The sequence below is a fragment of the Lathamus discolor genome, chromosome Z (assembly GCF_037157495.1).
Source record: "Lathamus discolor isolate bLatDis1 chromosome Z, bLatDis1.hap1, whole genome shotgun sequence".
Classification (NCBI taxonomy): Eukaryota; Metazoa; Chordata; class Aves; order Psittaciformes; family Psittacidae; genus Lathamus; species Lathamus discolor.
In genome coordinates, this window is record NC_088909.1 from 64,912,194 (window position 1) to 64,934,705 (window position 22,512).

Genomic DNA, 22,512 nt, shown 5'->3' on the forward strand with positions numbered 1-22,512 from the left:
GAATCGAAAAGAATGCAGCTCCCATGGGTTGAGGTAAGAACAGTTTAGTAACTAAGGTATAACACAAATCACCACTGCTACCACCAATAATAATAATGATAAAGGAAATAACAAGAGGAAAGAATACAACACCTCAGCACCAGCTGACTGATAACTCACCCCACTCCCCACCAGCCGAGCACTGACCGATACCTCGTCCAACCCTGCAGTCCCTTCCCTTCCGGGGTAACTCCTCGTTACATCCTGGGCATGACGTGCTGTGGTATGGAATACCTCTTGGGTCAGTTTGGGTCAGGTGTCCTGTCTCTGCTTCCTCCTGGCCTCCCCTCCTCCCTGGCAGAGCATGAGACTCAGAAAGTCCTTGGCCAGACCAAACATTCGAGCAGCAACTGAAAACATCGGCATTATCAGCGCTGTTCCCAGGCCAAAAGATCAAAACACAGCACTGTACTAGCTCCTAAGAAGGAGAAAAATGACTGCTGCTGCTCAACCCAGGACACACACTCAGTAGCAATAAACTATACTGTTATGGAAGAACAGAAACTCTTTCTTTGGGTGTATAGAAGATGACTTATGAAACAACAAATTTTTAGGATGATTCTGCCAAAAGCAGCATACACAACAAAAATCACCCAAGAAGCTTTTCTGAATCCAAAGCAACAGATCCAGAACATGTTATATTAGTCTTTACAGACTGCTAGTAACTTTCAGAACAGAAGAGCCACAGCCTACCAGTTATGCATGGATCTCCTCAACACCTGACAGCACAGGTAACCAGGTTTTACTTACAGATAGGTCATTCTTTTGACTTGTCATCAGCTGCAACTACTCGCCAGCCCAGGTGTTCTGCTTGTTAGTTTTTATAAAGCTTCCTAGATCACAGCACATTTACAAAAAATAAAAAAAATAAAATAAGTGGAAATGATACGACTATTTTATCTCATAGTGTTCTAATTATTGTGGAGTGTTTCACAGAAGGTTAAGAGACTAGAAATGCAAACCCTATAAACTGTCAGTCATACCAGTTTTAATAAGAACAGTATAATCATACTATCAAAGTAGGGAGGAAGACAAGACAGAAAAAAACTAAAGCCATGTTATAAAATTGGTTTTGCAGTATAAAGGCAAGAGGAGGAAAAAGCAGCATGCGCAGTGACACAGCGTTCACTGTAAACCAGCTTAACTGTCTCCATAAATATAGATACTTAAAAACACGAAAGTGTTTTAATATGTGCTTTTAACTCCATTGAAAGTAAGCATGACCACCTAAAATAATTCTCTAGCTTAACCTTCAGTTAACATCGATGCTTGTTCTTGCACCAAACCACATGCATTTCACTGCAACAACAAAGCACAATGTTGTTTACTGCATTCTAGTGAAAACTTCGTGACCCCACTTTCCATGGAAGATGTATGTTAGTAGTACAACTAGCAACATGGTATCATAGTTGTGCTAATTAATACTAATAGTACCAAACCCCAGAAGTGAAGTGCTTTACTTCTAGATAACATACCTAAATTTTACCACCGTGAACACAGAAGGAAATACTATCAGAACATTTGCTGAGGCATTGCTTTTAGGGTAAAAGCTGGGAAAGAGGGAGAGCAGTAACGTGTTGCTTGTACCTCTCAGATACAGAGATGCAAATTCAGATTGCACAACCCGAGATGCTAACTACAGGTCGGTACATCTCAGGAGCATATTCCTGCTTCCAGAGCAGACCAGGCCTGCTGACACCACCTGGCAGGTTCCAACATTTTCACTTTGGTATGTAAAATACTTTTCTTGCATGCATCTCCCCTGATGAAACTTTGCACTGGCAGTTGTTAGTGGAGGACGAGCACGTCACAACAATGTTCTATGGAAGAAGTCATTCTGAAATGAAATACAACAAGGAGATCTCTTCGACTGATAAATACCACTTAATTTCAATAACTCCTCCCACAACTGCTAGTATGGGTGTCAGCTGAAGTAGAACAATGGTTTCAGCACTAACAAGTTAGATGAAGCATGGATGGTTTTTAGACTTCCTAATTCTTACCATATGAACAGAAAGGATCATGCTATGCAAGTCTTCTGCAACCCCTCACAAGAGAAAATCTTAAAATATCTCCTAAATAACAAAAAAGAATAAAAGCATACGCCCCAGTTTTAGTTTTTGTTACTTCTCCCCCCTCACCACCCCACCCCACCCCAATACAAGCCCCAAATGCTTTCCTATGGTTTAAGAATTCAGCCAAATGCCAAATTTCTTTTGAAGTATCCTACAGGCTCAATCAGCATTTTGGTCACTAAGAACTTGGGATTTCGTGTGGGTAGCAACATCTGATGTCTGAGAAGAAAGACTGCTGTATGTAAAATTCAACCATACATGACTTACAGCTGACAACCACAAAGAGCAATGCACTTCAAATATGGATTTATGAGCTGAAAGACCCCAAATCAAGTATTACTTTCCCTCCCCTATGATGCTCCAAAGTCTTTTTCTCTACCCATAGATGTGTTACTTGTCTACAATTGTACAGAAATAAGGAGCACTGGCATACAATTGTGTGTGCATGTGTGCACACACAAAACCATATGTATTGGGGTGGATGGGGCTCTGAGCAACCTGATTTAGTGAAAGATGTCCCTGTCCATGGCAGGGTGGGAAGGCTGGACCAGATGATCTTTAAAGATTCCTTCCTACACAAACTGTGGAGAAGTGGCTAACAGAGAAAGGCCACGTTCCCATCAACGAGCTGAAATAGAACATTTGTTTAGAGAATGGTGCAGACTTACTAGCACCAGGTAATGAGGAACTGAGGGACATCTGGAGGGAAGCACCATGCTCTGGCCAATTACAGACAAGGACACTAACTAATAAACAAGATAAGCACATAAAAATAGAGGATATAAAAGCACATAAAAATAGAGGATATAAAAGTTCACAGTTTAACCGCAAAAATAATGAGCTTACGTAATGCCTTACTTATGCCAGAACCAATCAAGCGCCTAGTATTTGCATATTCATGTATTATTGTTGCTATATTAACTGGAGGTAGAAGCCCATGGATCACAATGGTCATGTCATGATTCCTCCCTGCTGCGACAACAAACCACACTCTGATTCTATGACAGATACAAAAATATAAATAAAATTTTAAGCTACCTTCACACTACAATGTATAGTGACGCAACAGAAGATTATTCAGCAGAAGACTGAAAGAATCTGAAATTTGTGCAAACTGTTGTTAACAGAGTGTCTATTCAAGTGACTTTTGTTGAGAATAGGACTACAAATACTTTACAGTTTCTGCCAAAGAGGAAGCAACACTGGGGTACACTTGAATTCTAGGGATAAGACTACGATACATCATGAAGACTCTGGAATTTAATACAGATGTTTTTAACCTTTCAGTAAACTCCTGTATTTTAAGTGTTTTAATAATACGGAATAGATGAGAGAACACTGCAGTTTCTGTTTATAATTTATCAAAATCTTTTAGCATAAAAAAATGGACATACTCTTTACCATAATAACAGTGGTTTGCTGAGAAGTTCTGAAGAACTTCACATTACAGCATTAAACCAGGTAAGTTGACATACAATAGGAATCCTAAAAAACCTGAGAACACTAGAGTAGAACATCTATCAACAGTAATATTATATTGAAGAATTATCCCAGTGGTTCAGACATAGACTGGTAGCTTTACAAAATATTTCTTCTGAAAGAGTAGTTTTCTACTGTCTTAGGCAACAGTTTGAACAAGTTTTGCCTAAACCATCTTTCAGCAAATGTCTCTACCACAGCTATACTTCAGTGAGAACAAATGTTAATGCTCAGAAACTGCATTCAAAATTCTTACACACAAATAAAAGAACAGTGAAAAAAATCCTGAAAGTATACTTTCCAATGCTTCCTATCCATGTGTCATGGTTTAACCCTAGCCAGCAACTTGGGTTTTTACTTTTGAATTAGCAAAATTTAGCTGTTACTAAGACAACAGTGTAGCTTGCTCTTTACTACTCCTGTATTTTCCTCCTGACATACAACATTAAAGCAACCTGTCTCACTTAATCCAATTCAGCTTTTGAAAAAATGTATTTCTGCAACAGATGTAATTCGAAATCAACTTTTGACAGTGTATAATTCAGCCATTCTTTAAAGGCAACAGTAAGAACTTCATTAGAATGGTACTACAAAATAGTACTTTAAACAAACTTGCTTATCTTTCTTAATTGCAGGGACTTAATGACCACTCTTCCCAGCATCAGAGTATTACCTTGCAAGACTAGTTTTCAGAACTCCCACACTACAGTTCTAAATTATAATAAAAGCACAAGTAAAGAAAGCAGAAGACCACAGGATTCTCAGCGCCTATGTCAGGATGCACCCATCTCTGTATTTGAAAAAAACAACAACAAAAAAACCCAACCAAAAAAAAGAAAAGAAAGAAAGAAACAAAAAACCCACAACACCACAACACGAAAAAAAAAAAAAACCCAGAACAACCAAAATCTTACAGGTTAAATGCTAAAACATGTTTTTCCTCCAAAAGCCTGTTTATGAGTTTTTGCCTTGTCTGCATTACCCTTACACTTACATCAATAGTTACTGCAGGGGATGTAAGGTTCAGAAATTGTGTTCTTATCTGCATTACAGCAATAGCTTGGAACACACGCACACACACACAAGTATGATATTTCACTTTCTATGGAAAAAACACCAAACAGAAAAGCAAAACCCAGGGTAATGACATTTGACACTACCATCCTGAACAGCTGCTCTAAATTACAGGAAGAGCACACATCCCATTCAGATGTGTTCTGCTGGCATCTGCTCCTTGAAAAACCCTGGATTAGTGGAAGAAAGATCAATTTCACGAAATTAATTCTAAGCACCCTACAATGAAGGGTAGGGTATTTGTCTTAAACATTCATAAAGTATGCTTTGCATTCTTAAATACAATCCAAAGGTGAAAAACAACCGTAAGCAGTGAGATTTCCCAAATATTTTCCAGCTTAACACAACAGTTGATGAATATGACTAATACCACATCAACTAAATTGATTGTTAAAGTTTATTAAGCACTAAAGGAGGCAAAATCTCTCCAGTCAGTAAGAACTACTTTTTTTGAAAGTTTATGTATCTAGAATGAAACACCTACTTTCTAGAAACACACTACCACAGCACTTTCTTAACTGTTTAAAACCAACTGCAATTGAGAGATTTTTTCAGACTGCTGAACTACAAATTACAGTGATGTCATCTCTGTAATCTGACTGACATCAATCATCTAACTATATTCATATTTTAAGTTAGCCCTCAGCATATAGTACAAACTCCATAAGCAAAATGAATATGGGATTCTGGCCTCAAAAAGTGAGTATTCACAACTGGCATACCAAAGTATAAGTTCCAAGGGCTTCCCCATGAAATGCACTGCATATACACATACCAAGGATTTTACTCAGTGGGCCATAAGTGGAAGTGGAGAGCAAATAATAAACTGTTCTAGATAAACTACCACAGATGACTCAAGTAGCAGATCAGCCATTAGCCTGGCAGAGCCTAATAGCTATCTGAAAAATAGCTATCTGAGCATCTGAACAGTGAAGGAAGAGATGTATCTCAGCTACATTTCAATTTACCTTTTTTTCCAATAGATTAAAGCTATTACAGATAGCTAGTAGTAACTTTTGACCATAACAGCAACCAAAAATTAGGTGCCTATTCCATACTGCAGCCTGTATGCCCTTTATTATTTTTCCCTCCTTCTCTCTCAGTTCCTTCCCCACTAATCTTGATATCATTATCTGTTTGCACAATATCATTGTTTTCATCTTTCATTGGGATACCCCTTAGAGAAAACACCTGGCTTTCTCCCTTTACAGAACCTTTTATATGGATGATAGAGAACTGGTATTTGGCTTCAGGGTTACAAAGTCCTAGGCTGTGCAAGTCTAGTTTTTCTTTTTACTCTCCAGGGGGGCATGAAAAAAAAGCCTTTAAAACAAATTTTCCAAAGATTCTTAGCAAACATAAGCAGAAGTTGAGGCCTCACCCATCAGAGACCAGAAGCATCTTCTACAGTTTCCTGAATATAAAAGTTAAGAATCTTGACAATGTATGTCCAATTTATTGTCCAATTCTCCAATATATGTCCAAGTAGTTCAAGAAATCACTGTGAGAGAATGTTTGAAGTGCAGCTATGATAGTGAAACCCTACTCTAGAAGTCTACCCTCCTCTAGAAGTCTACAAAGCTACGAGATCAATGCATAGTCTTCCCATAACGCTATTTATTTTCTAGCATGAAATTAAGATCACAGTATAAGAATAAAGAATTAAGGGTAAAATTGATTAGAAGTGCCTTAATTGTTAACAAGCGAGCCACATCTATTTCCTTGCTGACTTCAGAAAGTCAGAGGACTACTTTCAGAGAGCATCATAACTTTTTAATGTCTAGTCAAGTTCTACACAGAATTAGCAGTTACCCTACTCATCCAGTAGTTAGGAAATTGAAATAGTTATCTCTACTACTTAATACAGAAAGTTCTATGAATGGTCTCAGAGGTTTCACATTACGTCTCAGTGTCATCAAGACTTCATGCAGCAGCAAAATATAACTGACAAGGATTTAAGAGTGACAATTTTGGTATCAATATTAAGTTTTATAACTAATCACTTCGGTTTTATCCGAATCACTTGATACATTCAAGATTTCCTAAATATATGCCTTTAGTTTCTTTTAACAGAGTAAGAACTGTTAAGTGAAAGAGAAAGTGGGAACAAGAGCCCCTAGGAAATAAATTTTTGATCAAGCAAATAAGCTAGAGAAGCTTGCTTCACAACATACTAAAACTGTAAGTTTTCTCTTGATCTTATTGAAGCAAATTCTGTGCTATTAAGAATACTGTAAACAGAACCCACGATCAAATTACAGAACTGCAATGTGAACTGTTCGAGCCCAAGCTGTAGAAACTCCAAAATAACAATGTAACTAACGTTTCATTTTAGATTTCCTATTTCAGAGCAATAAAAAAAATGTACTCAAAAAACATGCAAACTAAGCACAACGTAATGAGCAGCGTACAATATGGCACATCGTGAAAACAACCTAAAATATTCAAACATCTAAAAATTAAGGCACAATTCAGAAATCAAACCCTGAAAATACCGAATTTAAATTAAACTTTCTTTTTCCATAAATACACTGCTTGGTAAGTTAAAAAATGGCTTCCAAATTATTTTTATTTTTTCAGAAGACTTACTATAAAGAACTCTTGGAAAATCTTCTGTTACTCTAATGCACGTAAATCATAATGAACTTTCTCCCCTTGTAGGGTCCTTGGAACTTGCAATACTACCCAGCTATTTAGTAAGAGTCAATCAAATATTAAAGGCAAAGTCATGCACCTGTTACATCAGCTTCAATCTTATCACATACGTCTATCTTTATAAAAAACACAATTCTTTTCATGTTCTTTAGAGTTCTGTTTTTCGTGCATTTCACAACATTTTAAGTACATGGATAATGACTGTTCTAGCGCTGAGATAAACCGTAATGTGTGCACAACAGAAGTGACTATTAATAGTGCATATATACATTCAAGCACTTCAATCGACAGTATCATTTAAGAAGTCTGTGCTGCTGTTGACACCTAACTTGCATGGCTCTGCCCACATTTATTATGTATCAGTGGCATTTTCAGTTTGGCTAGGTCCTTTACCTTTCAATACCATGTGTCACTTTATCATAGTTTCTGAAGATATATGCCATTCCACAATACTGAATTAAAGCAAACCAAGAAGTCTTTCTCTTCTTTCTAAACTTCGTACTTCTACTCTTCCTGCATTATTTTTCTCCCTGACTTCAGCCTCCAATATTCCTTGCACTTATGTAACTCATTTTACCATTGCTTTATAGAAAAATTCCTCCAGTCATTTGACAATGACCAGTTCAATCTGCTGCTCAACTTTTTAACATAGTTCCTCATACCAATACTCTCTTGGGATCACTGCAGCATTTTGTCTGTCCTAGCCTGTTCGCAAACGAGCTGCAGTTCATCCTTCTCTCTGGTTTCTTGTTTCTCACTGAGGGCTACTTCTTGCAAAAAAAGCCTTTTAGCCATCACCTATGAAAAACTGCATTTCGGCGAATAACCAAATCATTTTTCAAAAAGCACAAAGCAGAACACAGAATACAAACAGAAGAAGTCTCACTGGTTGTCTTTAGCAGCACAAATGACACACTACCAAATTACAGCTGCAATGCTATCCAGCCCACACAATGCTGGATAGAAAGAAAACATATGCGGGGTCTTGGGGAGCTCTGCTGCCAAACCCCAGTGGGTCTTTGCTAAATATGCATGAACACGAATTGCTCAGTTCTTATTTGTTCAGAGTAAAGGTTTTTATTAGCAGTTCAGTTCACTAGGGATCTTTTCTTTGTAAAAAACATACTATGTCCTTATCAAAGATATATATACTCTCTATACTCTTCAGTTTCACTTCTCTGATCTAAAGGTTAAAATATTGGCTCAAGAAGGGTACAGTTTCTTTCTGCAGGGAAAAACCCAACCCTATTTTTCATAATTATATCATGATGAAGACAATTAAGCAATTTTGATTGAAGTTTTATTAGAAGTTGATTCCAAAGAGCTTAAAGCATACATCCAGAATAAGAGACATGAGTCCTAATGGCTCATCTCAGGTAGTCAACAACAATTGAGCACAAGCCCTCCTGAATTTGAAGGTGAGCAGCTTCCAGCATAAACAGAATCACAGGCAGACTCACAGCACCACAGATCCCAGTACCAGAGAATTCTTAGATGGCTTCTTTAGAAGCATTTCCCATGTACACAACCATGCCACTAGTACAAAATGTAATACAACATTTTTAATACCTCATCTTACACCAACGTATTCTGACCAACTCTTACACACTTCTATTAGAGGATGGATGTTCCTTCACAAAGTTTTAGAATCACCCAATGATGTCTCATTTACAATTATATTCATTAGGCTATCCAAATTCGTAAAAAGCCTATAGCAGAAATTCAGTTGATCAGCTATCTCAATGAAAATCTAAAGGTAAATACGCTTTTTCACATATTGGGAGCTCTTAGTTCACACTCATTGCAGTGAAGTACTGAATCTTCATTTATACATCACATTTATCAGAAAACTAACTGGTATTTGACAAGTCAAATAATTTGAAATATTCAGCAATTTTAGCCAGCCAACAGCAAAATACAGGACACATATAAGCAAGCAGACTGCTACTTCTTTTTTTTTTGAGAAAAAAATTTTTTTAAATATTATTTGAGCTATCCGAACTATTGCCTTTGTACTTTAAATGAGAACAATATTTTTCCATTATAATACATAAAACTCAACATTTCATGCCCTGACTTCACTAGCCTTTCTACCTTGATGGGTGAATATGCAACTGAAAACAGATGATTTTACTCATTCACCAGCAAACTTTTAGGAAGACAGCTAATGAAAACTAGCACTGGTCAGAATGCATTTCCGGCATGTGCATCCATGCATACATAACTGTGTACAGCAACATAGAGAACTATACTGATTAACTGCAGTGACCTCTTCACCTTTCTGTGTTTAGAACAGCTCTAAACACAGAAAGAACTTTACTACTATAGTTGAACACAAAACACAATTATCACATTCGACATACAAGCAGTTTGCATACATAAGCAAAGGACAATCTTGAGAACGAGCAACACAACTAACATTTCTAGAGACAGAACAAAGTTCTTCTACTTTATTGTTACTAAAGTCAGTAAACTAATTAAGGCTATCAGTTGTAGATCTACAGGAAATCCATGCCTGTTCCATCTACACAAGGAGATGTTTCCCTTTTACAGGAGGCAATCATGTAATATTGTTCTTTCTGACCTGCTTGCTATTCATCACTCTGTTCAAACAGTGTAAGTATGTAAGTATACTATTATTAACCACACAACAGTTTCTTCCCTGTTCTCTGCAGCTAAAGAAGTTTTCGGAGAAGGTATGGTTCTCATTTACAGTTTTATTACTTCCAATAGTATCTTCTATCACAATTAAGATATGACTTTATATGGTGTGCAACCTGTGACAACAAAACTGCTGGTATTAAAAATGCTTCAAACATTGTTAATATTCTTTTAGGGGCCAAATACTCCAGCTGTGAACAATGCACTGAACGCTTGGCCCAATTTTCAGCAACTCAGCATCACTCTCTCGTGCTGTTTTTAACAGCATCTAAGTATTGCAAAATACATTTCAAGCTTCTCTACAAATACAGTTGTATTCAGAAGGCCCTCAGAAGCACAAGTATTCCTCACGGTAACTAGTTCCACCAGCAATGACTGGAACCGTTGATTTAAAAAAAAATATCGTAATTCAGCCTTAGATGTGTAAGTTGTACCTCCCTACAAAATAGTCATACATAAGGCTGAGCTTTCCTAGTCCTCTAAAACAAAAGCTAACTTTTCTAGGTTTTAATGTCAATGATGAAAGGTTCTCCAAATAACCCATTACAACTCCCAACTTGGGCAATCATACACTTTTAAAGTCTCCATTTACATTACATTTAAAATCTTTCCACCCGTAAAGTTGGCTGGAATCAACCTCCACTCCTGAGGTCCCCTACAAACTCAGTGTAAGGCTCAAGAAGGAAAAAAAAGCAACTGTGTGATTTAATGTGATCTTGATTCTGTGAAAAGTATTTGTTGGGGACTGAGCTTATGCCTCTGCTGCAAAAGTAAAACTTGCTTGAGAAGAAACCTTTCAGCCTTCTCTTCCCTTAATTCCCCAGAGCACAGGCAATAAAATTAAAATTCACCAACTTGTCAGTGAAGTTGTATTTCTTCTGTTACAAACATTAACACTACTAATACATAGGCAGTCCAGTGACCTACTAGGATGATAATCCTAGCCCTCAAAGCAAGATGAGTTTATCACACCATACAACTCTCTTCATGTGGCTTATGAAAAACATTATTCTAGCTTTTTTTTTGAGAATGGGGAAAGAACAGCTTTTCAAATACCTTCTGAATTACTCTGCCTGCCAAAGGCTTTGAAGACACATAATAAATGCTTTCCTCTCTCCCTGCAATATGTAAACCAGCAACTTAGAGAAGCAGGTCTTAAATAAAAGGTTCTCAAAATGATCTATTTTAACCTGGTTCCTTGATGGTATGTTAAATTGATTATAGCTAACGCATATTATTTACCAAGTCTTGTATTTACTTCTCTTTACTTTCCATTCTTGTGTTAAAAGTGTGCAGCTTAAAAATTACTCTCAGATTTTGCAAGCATGCTTCCATTTTCACTAATGGAATCTGAATGAAAATTAATCCAATGACATGCTAAGAATGGTTTATAAGAACTTTCCAGACCATGTAACCCATTACGCCTTCAAGAATCTTCTACAGCTGAAGAAACTAACCTTCCTAACAAAAAATACCTCTCAGTGTGCACTACAATTTATTTCTTATACTTACAGGTCCTGTATTAGTGTTTGTTGTTTCTTTTTTTATCTGAAGGCCAGCTGACTGACAAAAAAGAAAAAAAAAACCCTCAATCTCTCTTCTTAATATAATTCCCTCACAATACTTGACTGTATTTAGAAAAACAATTCTAAGATACTACAAACTTTCCTCTCTCAAAATTCACAAAAGCTCTTGTAACCAATTACAGATCCTTATGGAGCAAAAATACTGCAAAATTTATTTTTTTTTTTAAACCACAAGTAAATAATGATGAGATAATGACAAGTTTCCACACAAGTAATCTGGTATACACAAACACAAGAAAACATTACAAGTGTCTGCAAGTGCAACGTGATACCCGCATCATGTACACAGACAAAAAAAGATTAACCCAATGAACTTAAACACCAAGAACTCTGCCATTTTGCCTTCACAAGCTTTTAATGGCAGTCATTGACTGGACACCTCTCAACCCTTAGGTCACAATGAAATATGGCTTATTAGTTCTCATGTGCAAAACAATCACAGATGTGGTAAAATTCACTATAGGCTTCTCAAAATCCGTTTCCTAAACAGTGGTAAAAGATTGGCGGTTACTTGAAGCTAATGTAAGCTCAACAGAAAGTAAGGGATCCCTATATATAACTGCAGACAAATTTGCATCATTGCAACCCATTCAGCAACTCATGCTGTTTAAACTGTTCAGAGAAGAACTTCAAACAAACTGGAGAAAGACTTGCCCTTTGGCACAACAGAAAGGGGAACACCCCCCTGCCAAATAATTAGAAATATTATCCTTCAGCAAGATCTGTGAATATTTAATTGCCAAGAAAACATTTCAGCACAGCTCCACAACAATCTTTCAACTTACAACCTTATTTATGTGTCAGGGATAGGAGTCACCGAAGTGAAAGCAACACAAAAAACACCTTTATATTTAGTTTTATCTTGGGTATAACCAGCAAATTAATACAGTTCCCTGAACTTAGGAACTTGCATAGCATGCAGCCTCTGCCACACCTGCATGTACCTGATACACTGAGTGATTTTTGCAATAGCTATGGAAGTGCAGATATGTAACACTGACTCCTCCTCCTCCCCTGATGCTACCAAAGTAAGCTAGTCAGAGGCTAGCCAATATTTTCATTTGTGGAATTAAAAAAAAAAAAAAAAAGACTAAGAAGAACAAAGACAGTGACTAACTTTTCTTTTATGAAAAGTAAGGTGTACTTTTACTACATTTTTCATCCTTCACTTTTCATATAAAAGGCAGCAAAAAGTTTCATTAGTGGATACACTGTGCAGACCAATACCGTTTAATTAGCTCACCTCTGTCCAGAGACTTTTAAAATTCTCCACCTTCCCTTGATGAACAGACAGGTGTGCCTGCAATAGACAATCACCTCAGCTGGTCCAGCTCAACAGATCAAGGATTCTCCCACTGCTTGGGTCTTTAAATCAACCGGAAACAGTCTGGGAAACTCTGATCAAAGCCTTCTTCACTATGTTTAGTAATTTGCAGCTATGTATGTTCCTGGAGTTCTTCAGAGAAAGAAAAAAGGCCAGAAAACATCTATAACCCACAACTAAAGGAACTGGACATCAGTGGTTACGAAATTTGCATCCAAAGAGCACTGATCTTTAAATACTAAACCTCAAGTCATATGGGCTGATTAGAAGTAAGTGACAATGATAGCACTACACATTCACTAAACTAGACAAGCTATGAATACATCAGCTGATGGTTACAATTAACAATAGGCATAAGATTTTGCCTGAAAGGGAAGACAGTTAGTCATCAACACGCACAGGCAAAAAAACCCAACTACCAAAAAAAAAAAAATAATCAAAAGAATAACAAAATTTCTGAGGTAAAAGTGGCGGGGAATGGGAATGATAAACACATGCCATATCCAGAAATGAAAAAAAAAATTATGTTATTTTCAATTACAGGTTTGAAGTTTCGTCTCACATTAAACAATTTAGCTTTCTGAATTTCCCCCCAGTTTTCAGAGGGAAAAGACAACATAAGAATACACAAAAATCACAGAAAACATTAGAAAGTTAAGTTCTGCAAAGATTTATTCCAGAAAGCCTGGCAGATTTACTGTTTTTTAAGGCTTATCAACAGTAATGTTAGCATTTGTCTAAAATTAAACTGATTTAAATGTAATAGTCTCTTATTTGATCTGCCTCCCACCTTCACAATGTCACAACCACATTCAATAATAGTCGGCTGAAGGACTTGCTGACTTTTTGTAATTATGCTTGCGCTCCGAATAATTCCTTCTCATGCTAGTCAAAAAAACACATACAGTCCTGGTTTAAGGCCAGCTGGTAACTTAGAACCACTCAGCCACTTGCTCACTCTCCACCTTTTTCCCCTCCCTCCACAGCTCCCAAAGGGATGGGGAGGAGAATCGAAAGAATAGAAACCCCATAGGTTGAGATAAGAACAGTCCAGTAACTAAGGTATCATGCAAAACTACTACTACTGCCACTAATAATAACAATGAGGGAAATAACAAGGGGAAAGAATATGAAACTGAAAGGGGAAAAGGAAAAGAAAACAATAAAACACAAGTGATGCTCAACGCAATTGCTCACCATATGCTGACCAATACAGAGCCCAAACTAAGCAGCGATCTGGGCCTTCTGGGCAACTCTCCCCAGTTTACATACTGGGCATAACGTGCTGTGGTATGGAATACCTCTTTGGCTAGTTTGGGTCAGGTGTCCTGTCTCTGCTTCCTCCCAGCTTTCTACGCCCCTCCTCACCGGCAGAGCATGAAACTGAAGTCTTTGATCAACGGTAAGCATTACTTAGCAACAACTAAAAACATTGGTGTGTTACCAGTGCTGTTCTCAGGCTCAAGTCACAAACACAGCACTGCATCAGCTACTAAGGAGAAAAAAACCACAAATAACTGTTACAGCTGAACCCAGGACACATACCTAAAGTCGAACACAATAATAAATAAAAATTGGGTCTAAAATTTCATATTAAAAACACACAGTGGCTGTTCTAATGAATATGAATCAAGCTAAAGAAGGACTAAGAGAACTTATTAATGCCAAATGAGCTTGAAGTATCTTTATTAAAAAAACCCAATGTGCTTATCAATATAAAAGTCCAAGTTCAACATTAATTCATGTACAGGTTTTTAAATAAAAAATAGTTTATATTTCTATTTCCTTTCCAACAGCTGAGAAGCACAAGTGACACATTTATCTCTACACAAGCCTTTCAGTCATTGTCACAGAAAACCTGATTTTGAAAAAAAACAAAAACAAAAAAAACCCCCAAACCATTACTGCCATATTATCACACCTTTAGTACCAGAAGAGCATTTTCAAAGAGTTGTTTTAGAGCTAGAATCTACTTCTTTCCTCAAGCAACTGTTCTGCTACAGAACCGAAATAAACAGCTGTTGAGTTCAGCCAAGCAGCTTTAAAAACAGTGGTAAGGTTTATCACTTACTTAGGAACATTAAGATACGATTTATTTTCTTTTCACCATATTGCTATGTTTTTTAATGCGGCTTTACAGAATATACCAGGACTCTGAAGCACAATGACTTTTTAAAGCATCCACATAATTTCTCTTACAAGACAATGCAAAACTACTCATTGACTAAACCTTGTGTATGTTCCAACTTACCAATTAATCATTTAATAAATGTACAGCCCTCCATGCTTTATACAAAATCTGAATAGATCCAGTATTTAGTCAAAGCCAGAGGAACCTTCTTGCACCCCTTCATCCAAAGGTAAATTTTAACTCGCTCATAATTTTACTGTCTACTGCAAATTGCCTTGCAGCTAACCACAGGGCAAGGGCATGCACAGACACCAGGGTAACAAGTTGTCACAGGTCAGTGTAATTGCCTTGAGCTGCACACTTTTGCACCATGGCAAATATGAAGCAGCTTAGCTTCTCATTATTGTTAGGTAGCCATCATCCTTCTCCCTGAATCCAAAACGCATATGCACAAAAATAAGCACTGCCCACATACAACAGCAGCACTAGCTGCAATTCCATGGTAACTGCAAATACGCCTTAAGTTTTATAATGCGACTATTTTGTCCTTACTCATGCTCTTACAGGTGGAATTGACTCAAATAATGTATTACAACTGTAAGCAAGTTTACTCAGTTTGGTTTGGTAACAAAGACAAGTCTCTGGAAACTAAAGGGAAATACCCACTTGAAGAAGTAAGACATTTTTCTCTTCCCTACTTGTCTCCTCATAGGGAATACTTAGGTAATCAGGCTTTGTTTGAAGACTAGGCTTATTTTTGTGGTGTTCTGAAAAGCAGTGTCCCAAAGTCAAAAGAATCACCCAAACATTCTGGAAGAACAAGCCCAGGGCAAACATACTCAACCTTGCTGTTAGAAGGTTGTTAGAGTGGTAAGTTAATGCACTTAGCCAAGTCTATTAGGTTAACTAACTGTGGCAAATCAATCTCTTAAGTTCGTATCTCAGGCTGGCTGGTCTTTCTAAGGGACATTTGAAGTGTATGAGAGCCAGTTCTCAACAATCCAGGCTCGTAACTCTGCTATACAGACATTGTACACAAATGCTGCTATACAGACACTGCTTCCAGCATTAAGGGAATGTAAATTTTCTACCCTATTTTTATAGGCAAAGGGAAAGATAAAAAGAGCTACCATTTGACAGACCACTTTCAAGCTTATTATCTCACTAGCAGTCTGTGGAGCATAAGGAACTCATTATTCTTGGACACGTGTTCCAAGACTTTAGAGCCTAGCACACTGAGAAGATGCCACAGCAACAATAAATTCAAAATAAGCAGAATTGAAATATTTTCCTAAGCCAAGCTTAAGAATGTGACATCAGTTAGTCCTGCAAGACCAAATATTTTACTGACATAATTGAAACATTTCTTTCCCTCTCTAATGCAGCAGGTTTCTACAACTCTATTAATGAAAGCCCACAGTGAAGAATATATTTTGTCTCCTACATTCAGGAGCGAGAGTTCACGCTTTAACAATCACTGATTCTTAAGGTTTGCACCCAGTTTCTGCAGCTGTTTTATAATTTCCTCATAACCTAACCATTATTTGTCTTCAAGATGAGCAGTTGTCTTCTCCAACTTGGTGGAGAGGGCCAGAAGACACCAAAAACATTGTGAGGGGAAAGTCAGCGAAGTAATCATACATCAACACTTTAGACTTGCGCTACAGCAAAACCAGTTTTGAAGGCAGACAAAAACGTATGAGGTTTACAGATTCTTATTAGGACAACCTGTAACAGCAAAAAAAAAAAGTAAAAATTTAATTGTTATGAACCTCAATTTAAGTAGCCAATAAGGATATTAACAAATAAGTAGCAATTCAGCACTTAAAAAAGCTGGGCCACAAAACACTTTGAGGAACCAGGCTAGAAACAGCTATTTATGCTAGCTCTGCATACAACTAAAAATATGATAAGCTACACTATGAGCCCATTTACTCATGGTTTTCAGATATGTATGTCTAAAACTTCCCCCATAATCAACACCACAGTTAACTACAATCAAAACAGATAGTGTTTAATGAATTAGAAGTATCAACTTGAGTCTCTGCTGGACACAAATACTACTGCCTCTACTCTGATAAAAAAAATGTAGGTCTCAAATCAAGTGACAGTAGGGGAGGAACTAGAGTGAAGTTATTGGTTAAACTAATGTCTCCTCTAGTGACAAAAAAAATGGACATTTGCTAGGAATTACTATAGTGACAGAGTAAACAGTAACATTTTTCATACTAAAGCATGATCACACAGAGACCCTAAACTCATACTCAAAGCATAAGAATTTTTCTCCCTATGCATGTGATTTTAAGAAAAGCTTAAATTAGACAATTTGAATCAGTAATAATTTTCATCCTATCTCTGTAACGACCAGAAAAAAATACATGGAAAAGGGACTCTAGAAAAATTATCTCTTGCCTTTAATCTGCATCTTGGAAAAGCTGAGCAACCAGTCCTGAACAAAATTACTTACTTTCTTCACCTTCGGCCATTTTAACTTTGATTAAAGCAGTTCTCATACAAATGCATTTAAGTAACTGTTCACACTGGAAATGCAAATAACTTAAGTGAAAGCATTTGCTGTTAAGAATGGTAAGTCTCTTGTTATGGCTACTATACCATAATGTGATCTTCATTTTTCCAAACTGCAGTATATTCACTTACTGTCTACAATGTTAATGGTGAATAGCTCAACAGATGTCAAACCTGTAATATGCAGTAACAGCAAGGCACTGCAAACAAAATTCAGCATTGTATTACAAGCTCTAGCTACAGCTAACTGCAGTTTTTATAAATTTGCATGGTCAGTGAAATAACAGTACTTTAAAACAAAAACTTACTTTTAAAAGAGCAATACAGCTGTACAGAAAAGATATCAGAGATTTGTAATACCAGTAATTTAAATACTGCAGTCAATACTGGATTCACCAACAGGGACAATGACAATTTATTAAACTGATAATCAAACTTATTTCTATATGAGAACCATCAGCATTGTGCCATTATATGGTACCTTCTTTGCTTACGCGCAGGCCTTTCAGACTTCTGATTGAAAACACAACACATCCTGCATTATGGGGGGGAAAAGAGGGGTGTAGGACAACAGGGAGAGAAAAATCAAGCTGTGAAAGCAGTGACTATCCCTAAAAGCAGTAGAGACCTTAGAATGGAACAGACTAACATTGATACTGCTGGTGCTTTTTAAACACTCATGAAATTAATCCAACAATCTTGAAGTACTTAAAATGAGGAACTACTTCAACTTATTTCGAAACTTATGTATTGGACTGTGGAAAAAAAGTACTTTAAGAGAATACCTACATTAATGTGAGTGCATGACAATTTTTGCTCAGAAACAGCTGCCTTAAGGTACTGAATTACTCTTGTCCTGTAGTAGCAGAATAGCAACAAAATGATGGCAAGAAAGGAGTCAAGACTAAGAAATGAGGACCATCTTGGAATCTCATTTCCTACCAAACCAGCAAACATGTTTTCCTTTCTTAGAGTTTGATAATAAGCTCTCATCAAAACCCCTGCTTTGAAATCATTGTGCATGCAGCACGAATGGGAATGAAGTGAGAAAATAAATTAATCCAGATAGGATTTCAGTGAGAAGTAACAGCAACAGCGACAGGTGAAAGCAGACTTCTCTCTTTTTAGCTTCATAATGTAATTTTCTCTTTAGAAAGCTTTGTATCTGATCTGAACTAGATGTCCTAACAAACACTGAATAGTATTTCCTGAGCTTTTGTATCGATCTAGATAATGGTAATATCAACAACAACAAAAAAAAAGCCCAACAAAACCTTACATCCCTTATATGTTACTTGCTGAGAGGGCTAAACAAGGTTGAGTCCACTCAGCTGAGAAACAGAAGGGGAGAAACTGAAATTCAAGAACTGAAAAAATGAGGCATCTTCCAATGAAAACAGGCTCTCAGAAGGCAGGATATACCTACCTATAAAAGCAGGAGAGGCTTTCTAGAAGTCTGTCCTACAGAAAAGCAGAGCACACACAGGGACAACCACACCTCTGCCTTTTAAACTGACCCCTGTGTCATATTTAACCTTGTGCTCAAATGTGAAGGCTCCCAGAAATGTGCTTAGAGACCTTATTATGGCTGAAAACTAGGAAGGTTATTCACAGCAAAGTCTTACACCCTCCCAACTTTTTCAATTAATTTTATACACATGTGGAAAACAAAAAACCCACCTCAAATGAATCCTTGTAAATTCCATTCTTCAAGCATCTAGCCTAAAATCAGCTGTAATACAATACTTCCTTCACCCCTAGATCCTCACTAAGGTCACAACAAGAAATTACCATTCAAAAATGTACTTTTCATACATTACTAATACAGCCACATGTTCCCAGTTATAGGAAATTACATAAACTTGTCTCATCTCTCCATACATGCTACAGGTGTTACTGAAGGTAGGAGTGGATCTTTCCCTCAACTTAAACAGTTAGAAAAGCATATGAACCAGAAGACAGCCCTTTCTGTCTTATGGCTGGCACCTAACAATAAAGTGTGCTTTTCTTGACACAATGGAGGTACAGAAGATGGAGAGATGCAATTCACCCTAAGTGTACTCCTGCAGTCTAGGGACTAAAAGAGGTTTCTCTCCTTTTTCACTCCTAGAGAATCCTCTTCCTCCTCCCTACTGCAGTAGAGAGAGATGACTCTGAGAACAGGCACTGGTGAACACTCCCTCACCCTACCAACAAGATGTTAGCCATATAAGTATCCAACAACCTGTGTTTCCATGTATATGAAACACCTACATGTTCCTTAACCCTAAAAACACTTAACAGATTTTTATGAAGTCCTATGAATGGCAGAATTTACTGTTACACTATTTTTTTAATATACGTTTGTCAAAGCATGGATTTAGGCCTAGCACAGCTCACAAAACTGCATTTCCACTGATGGGAAAACAACCATTAATGAATTTGTGTGTCACATCTTTCACCATTAAGACAAAAACTTCTGAAGGGGATTAATGAAGAAAGAAGTAGTTACACCTATTTAATAAAGCTCTCTTCAACTGAAGGTTTTGAGAAAGAAGTAGTAAATTAATTTCTAACATATTTTCTCCTATTCTGCTTTCACTTTGATGTTCAGATCATTGCCTAAGACACGGTTACAAAACAGGGCAAGCAACCGATTATCCAGAATCATACAGACATAGCCAACTGTCTTCCAAATATAATTGTATACGTTACATGACCTATATCCTCCAAGTATTTTTTCCTTCGTTTTTTCATTCCTAGAAAATTTAATGATGTCTAATCTGCAGATGCTTTTACATTCCAAGCTGAAAGACAGAGATAAATTAGATGTGCAGAAGAACAGACAAAATACTTGCCAGTATATGATGGGTACTTAACCTTTGCATGCTTAAAGCATATGCACTGCACTGAGTTTTAGCAGACATTATGTTTGTCAAGGCATTTGGAAAAGGTTATCAAGAAAATTCTAAACAAACAGTCACCAGGGAACTATTCCAGGACATGCCTTCTTCTAGGCTACTCAGCTCACAACGCTTACATTAAATCCAGAAAGCTGAAGTGTTCCCTATTTAAAAATTTCAATATCAAACAAGATTATACAACGGACTCAAACTACCTTTGTTATGTGTACTAGACAAGTATGTTCCCTTTTGTGCAGGGAACAAAGAATTAGGACAACACATTTTGCAACAGAGTAATTATTTGATTTTAATAAATACCAGGCCAGAAGTCTGACATTTAATAAATCTTTTAGTTCTTACCCATTTAAGGTAAGAGATTAGGTTCTATCAAAGTTCATTTTTACATTTAAATTGAATTAATAAAAGTTGTCAAAAAATATTCCAGTAAGGGGCTGAAATTTAAGTCTAGATAGCTAAAATTCTGCAGACCTTGGCATGACGGCACAGAACAGCTACAACAACTTCCTAAACTTTGTAACAAGCCAAACACATCACTGGAAAATAAGTCAATCTTACTGCTTTTTTCTGTTTTGGGGGTGGGACTGGCTATGTCTGGCTAATGCAGCATCAGCCTAAGCAGCATCATCAGTGGTACATTAAAGGTAGTGTCACACCTCACAACCAAGTAAGTCTAGTAATCTTAAAACAAGTTGAACACACAAACACTCCTCATATTAATTGTTCTGCTCTAACATGAACCTAGGAGAAGAATGAAAGCTACATAATGGATATGCGGGGGGGGAGTGGGGGGAAGACTCTGAGGTACATATTCAGAAGGAACTGTCATCTTAACAGGCTACTCCCAAAGTTACAGTTCCTTTACCAAGATTGAGATCTCAGGATCCAAGCTGAGCACTGTTAGAAGGGGACTACCAGCTACAAGAAGTCAGAGAATAGGACCTGTGTCCAGCTGGGCCAGAAGTGGCGCAGTGGAAGCAAGGAGTTCAAAGACAGCAAGTATACTCAAGAGTTAGTCACCATGATAAAAATGTTCTCCCCATGCAAAGCCACTGTAAAGCAGCAACATGAGAACTGGAAAACTAAGGGAAAATACAATAAAGGAGTAACCAAAATTATACAATTCCATTTTGTTCAAACTACCATATGGAAGTGAAACCGAAGTACAGCAGCTGTTCTGTGTAAGTTCTTACAAACCAGAAACCCACAGAACTGCTCCTGAAACAAGAACCTACTCTCCCCAGTACTTGTAGGTCCCGACACTGAATACCATATTGGAACATTCACCAGTAACATTAAAAATAAACAAATAAACAAAGATAACCCATCCCAAAACAAAGCAACAAACAAACCAAGCAAGCAAACAGCAAAAAGCCAAGGGCTAATCAGCTCTACAGGGTTTATAACCTTCACGGACTAGACCGTAAAAATCTACTTGTAAGTGCTTACAGTATACTGTTGTTAACTCTGACTCCACAAGCACCTAAAAAAACAAACAAACAAAAAAAAAAAACCACCACCAAAAAAACCCAGAAAATATTTCAACATCTCAACAACCTTGGAGTAACTACAAAGGGTAGCATTCAGCACAGGTAATGACAATTTCTATGTAGTTTAGCATTTTGTGGAACCATTTCAATGAAGTTTCCATGTAAACAAGTCAAACAAGACCTCATATGGCACAGATTTATGGTAGTTTCGCAACATACACTACAGGAAACAAACGTACAAAGATATCCTGGATTTACAGAACTATTCTCAACAACCTGATAGCCAAATCATTTCACCTTCTGAATTCTGTATGACATCAGCAAATTCACTTTTTACGCTACAGCGGCAAGTTACCTGCAAACACCACAAGGAAAAAGCAGCAAGTTTTAATTAAATTATTTCACCACTGTTTGGAAGAGGTTGAACAGTTGCCTTTATAATCAACTGTTCATAGATAAATACAAATCAGTTTACCACACTTCTGCAAAGAACTCACTTATCTATGTCAGAGATACGGATGGATGCAGTCTCCACATTTACAACAGGAAGGTCACATTCTCCATTCTTCTGG

At 37.1% G+C, this 22,512-nt stretch overlaps 1 protein-coding gene across 8 annotated transcripts in view; it reads right to left on the bottom strand.

Moving 5' to 3' along the window:
• SPIN1 (spindlin 1) overlaps nt 1–22,512 on the bottom strand; it is a 62,176-nt gene that overhangs the window by 34,898 nt on the left and 4,766 nt on the right. The window contains exon 1 of one of the 8 annotated variants that reach the window (XM_065662066.1): nt 790–866. The exons of the other annotated variants lie outside the window; for them this stretch is intronic. The gene's annotated coding sequence lies outside the window, so the exon portion shown is untranslated. Of the gene's footprint in view, nt 1–789; nt 867–22,512 lie in introns of those variants that run through there. 8 annotated transcript variants of the gene reach the window in all.